Source organism: Raphanus sativus, chromosome 6 (genome assembly GCF_000801105.2).
Source record: "Raphanus sativus cultivar WK10039 chromosome 6, ASM80110v3, whole genome shotgun sequence".
In the NCBI taxonomy this organism is placed as follows: Eukaryota; Viridiplantae; Streptophyta; class Magnoliopsida; order Brassicales; family Brassicaceae; genus Raphanus; species Raphanus sativus.
In genome coordinates this window covers 11,344,214-11,349,196 of record NC_079516.1, presented here as the reverse complement: position 1 = coordinate 11,349,196, position 4,983 = coordinate 11,344,214, and the positions used below count along the sequence as shown (strand labels likewise).

Below are 4,983 nucleotides of genomic sequence, written 5' to 3'. Positions count from 1 at the left end.
AAAAAAATAAAAAATAAAAATAAGTATTTTTGATGTTTTGAGTATATTTTAAATATTTACTTTTAACTATTTGTATATTTTTTTAAGTATTTAAATGAATTTAAAATATCATATATATTGTGGATGTTTTTATATACTTTAAATCTAAAAATAATTAATATATATATAAGTATTTAAATCTATTTTGAATACATTCAAGTACCCGAAATACTGCGGTTCAGATCGGATTCAGTTATCTAAATACCAAAATTTTGAATAATTTGGATATTTAATCAATTTTGGTTTGAGTATGATACTACTTTTTCGGATCAGATTTGGTTCGGTTCTTCGGATTTTTCGCTCAGCTTTGACATTGATATGAAAAATAAATAACAACATTTTTTAAAAATATATCTGCGAGGATCAAAATTTAGTACTATTATTATTTTTGAAATCCTAATTATATGTTACTAGCTTTTATCCACTATTTCGGATACCAATATCCAAAATAGACAGCCCAACACTCGTTTCTTAAATGAAATGAGAATATTCGCGTGACAACTATTTAATATACGGCAAGTAACCTATAAAAAATTATTCAAAAGTCTTACCTATACAAAATAAGATAAGAATTTGGATATATACTCCGATCGTTCTTGAAATATAGGTTCTTTAGATTTATGTTTTGTTACACAAAGTTGATCTTTTAGATTTTGAAGTACTTTTGGTAGTTTATATTAATAAATTGTATATTTCTAAGAAAATATTAATCAAAAATTTTAATGATTAAATATTATTAGTTGATAAATATTAAAAATAGATGGTAAAAATAAATCATAAATTTAAATGTATATGTTTATTATTTTTATAATACTATTTGAGAAGTTGGTTTCACATGTGTTGCTTTCGCGTTAATTCTAAGAGTAACTAATTACATACTTGATATTTTTTCATTATTAAAAGTTTTTGTTATATTTATTTTGCTTAATAATATTTTTAAATTGTATTTTGTTTATATATTTTATTACAAACCATATAAATATAAAAAATGGAAATATCTTTAAAATTTGTAAACTTTTTTTGGTAAAATCTTTAAAATTTTAAATATAAATATATAATAAATGGATTCATGAAGAAAATTTCACAAAACAATATATATATATATATTTAAAGGTTCCTTTGATAAAATATCTCAAGTAACAATTTCTAACTTACAAAAATGAAAGCAAAATACTATTAACTTCATTAATTTTTTAAATATTCATATTAATCCATGAGAATTTTAAAATTATTAATTATATTAATTAATATCACTCTGTACCAATCATCATTTTAATTTATTTTCAGTTGATCTAAACATACAAATCTCATTAAGATTAAAGCATACATAAAATAAATCATCAGACCAATCATCAAAATCCTAAATTATATAAAATGATCATAAACCCGATCATCAAACTAATATGAATTCTAATATTCAAAACAAAAGGTTAATTGAGTTAACAAAATAATACTATTTAGAATAATTTTAATTTTAGTTTTATATATGTAACTTACAAAATGACATAAATTATAAATAAATTCAAAAATTAATTAATTAATATTTCATTTCACAAATATTTCAGTCCGTATTCAAAAATCTATTGATTATAGTTGTACAACTTCAAACCAAGGACCACTTTATTTTTCATTTTGTTTTGCAAAACCAATTATACATAATTTTATAGATATACATAAATATATGTGTAAAACAGATTCAACTAAACAAAATTAACAAAACTAGTCAAATATATAATACAAGAAATTAGGATTTAGTTCAGAATAAAATATAAAATTAAATTTACCTAAAATAACTAAACCAATCAAATTTTTAATATGATAGTCATATGTTTAATTAAGACAATAACATAAAAATATTCCAAATATTTTCCCCATCTTTTCCTTATAAACCAATTTTAATCATAAAAATGAAAGTAAAATATTAGACAATTATTATTATTTCTGTATATTACAATATTTATTTGTGCATGAGCACATGGAAGCCAATTTTTATTTATAGTATGCGTGAATATTTTAATTTTTTTGTTTTTCTAGAATGGATGAAAGAAATGGGGTATATGACTGAAATTATTAGAGAAAAACTGCCTCTAAAAGAAAGAAAAAAAGCAAATTATTTAAACAAAGTTTGACGGAACATGTTAAAGATAGTCTCACCTTTTGTGCGATTTAAAAGATACTTTTAAAATATTAAGTTAATGTATAAAAAGTAAAACAGTGTAACGTGAACGTTTGGTATATCAATCAAGTAGTAGTAGCAGCCAGCCGGCAGCGGAACTAATAATTACGTGTTGTGTTAATCTCATCGTCCCCATTAGTTTGAAAAAAAAGTCTACAATTAAGTTAACGGGTAAGCAAAAAACAACTAATGTTTGGTGGCCTTCACCTATTCATGACTTCTAATTCTCAATTTTATCACAACTTGTCCATGGCAGTACCATAAATGTAACAGTTTAAATCTTATCTTTAGACATTACCTTTTTCAGTAAACTGACGTATGCATTTTATTAAGATTATTTATCTTCCCGACCTTGTCCATGGCATTACCATAAATGTAAGAGCATCTCCAATAGTGTTACCACCATTGGAGTCCTTAAGATTATTAAACTAATTTTTTTTTTTTTTTAGAATAGTTAAGAATTCTATTGAAAATAGAAGGTCCAATGGTGTTTTCTAATTTTGAATCCTTAGGAATAAAAAAAAATTAGCAATATGATCAAATATGTTTATGTTCTGTGACACTTTTGTTTGCAAGAACAACACAGTTTCACAACAAAAGTCTGATATCTTGTTCATCTTCGATTAAACTTCACACATTGATGTCAACAATGTAACCATCAATACAAAAAGGATAGAAACTTACTTGTGCTGTCTTGCGGCCATTGATAGCTAAAGCAGACATATAATCAAACAACGGTTCTTGGCATTCCCTTATATTAGCAGGAAGAGAATGCCAATAGTTCATCTGGAGATTAATGTTCAGGTGAGGAGCACCACTGCACATACCACAAGTGAAGAGAAACGATGAAAAAAAGAAAGGGAAGAAAAACGAACTCCCATGGCAGCTGAACGTCTCTGCTCCATATCCCTTGCAAGTTAGCAACCTGAGTTCCAGGTCTTCATCCTTTCTAAACGATCTCACCCTTTCAGCTGTTGAAGCCCCTTGTTACCTTCTTTCCTTCAAGGACAAAATCAAACTAAGTTACACACACACGATCACTAGTTACCTTCTTTCCTTGAACGATCAAGAAAGTGAATGAATATTGGTACTACACCTTATCACAACCATGGTAATCGCAAACGTACTGCCTTTCACCATGGACGTGGGAATGCTTTCTCAAGGCATTAACATCGAAGTTAATATATACTACATGTTAAGCCACAACACTCCTACCCATATAAGCTAACGACTAGACATATCAACTGTAATTCATCCCTTGTTTAGGCTTTGGTCCAGAAAGACTGCTACAAACCTTATCAAAAGCTGACCTAGAGATGCATATCCAAAACAAAACCACAGAAAGCTGACTACGTTCAAACGAGAACTATGTTTGCAAACATAGAGCTGAAAACAGAGAAACAAAAAGTACCTTCCGTATTTGCTGAAGAGGTGTTCAAGATCGCGTTCCGAGGTGTCCCACACAGAGACGTGCGCCGCCGTATCGGTCATTGCTGCTGTAACGATCATCGTATCGAGGCATCTTCAAGTCTACACACACACAAAAAAAAAAAATCATTTGATATCTCTCATTCATTATGTATCAAATCCCATCACGCACACAGTAAAGATCCAAACAAGAATCAAAGGAATATTTCGATTCAATTTCGTATTGGTATCAAGAGCAATTATATATACCAAAGAGAAGTACAAAGTGAAACAAAATCAGAGTAACAAGGAACAAGAAACAGTAATATAGAAGAAACAATCTAGAGTTGCATATACAGATTAACACCGATAGACTCATAAATTGATTCCAGAAACATAAACAATGAATTAGCAAATATCAGCAAATCAAACTCGTCGGCAAGCGGATATAATCCAAATTCCGGAAGAACTACGGCAAAATCATTCCCGCATAAGATACTATAAGAATAAAAACAAAGATGGAAGAACAAACCGCCATGGATGTTGATCTTCGTTGCCTGGAAAGAGAGAGAGAGAGAGAGAGAGAGAGAGAGAGAGAGAGAGAGAGAGAGAGAGAGAGAGAGAGAGAGAGAGAGAGAGAGAGAGAGAGAGAGAGAGAGAGAGAGAGAGAGAGAGAGAGAGAGAGAGAGAGAGAGAGAGAGAGAGAGATGTTGATCTTCGTTGCCAAACACAAACAAAAGCTCTACCTATCACCGACGGACACGTACACAAGGACTTGATCCTTCTAATCCTTGTTCAAGGATCAATCCTTCCGTAATCGAGCATATGTATTAATATTTTAATCAAATTAACCTATGTTATCGCGCTAAGGATTGGTTAAATCCTCCTTTGCGGATGCTCTAAGAACGTCTCCTATGGTTCATCTTATTTTTTTACTCAAAAATAGAGTAATTTTATAATAGAATTGTAGTATTTCTCATGTTTCATAATAATTATCACTTTAATTTTTTTCTTATTACATAGATTTTATAGAGTTGTAGTATTTCTCCTGCATTGATTTAATAGAGTTGTAATATTTTTCATCCATGATTTTATAAATAATTTTATTTATCTCAAATACTACTGGTCAAGAAGTGTAATCAATAACAACTTACATATATTTCTATCACTTTTTTAATATGTATGAAAAAATGTCAATATGACATTTATGTAAAAACAGATGGAGTATATTCTCATGGTATTCTATTTTTTAATGCCAACTTATTATGATATTACAATTATAAAAAATATTACATAGACGATTCGATAACCGACAATACTACCTCCTTATGAAGATCTACGCCTAACTGTATCATCTGAGT

General features: G+C 28.7%; 1 long non-coding RNA gene across 2 annotated transcripts; it reads right to left on the bottom strand.

Moving 5' to 3' along the window:
* Nucleotides 1-2,730: 2,730 nt before the first annotated feature.
* LOC108838964 (uncharacterized) lies at nucleotides 2,731-4,522 on the bottom strand. Of its 2 annotated transcripts, XR_008935189.1 has the most exons (5): nucleotides 4,155-4,522; nucleotides 3,627-3,745; nucleotides 3,312-3,525; nucleotides 3,091-3,214; nucleotides 2,731-3,032 (listed from the first exon to the last, which is right to left on the bottom strand). It is a non-coding gene; the product is annotated as an uncharacterized LOC108838964 (long non-coding RNA). The 2 variants fall into 2 exon arrangements; XR_008935190.1 differs by lacking the exon at nucleotides 3,312-3,525.
* Nucleotides 4,523-4,983: the final 461 nt, after the last annotated feature.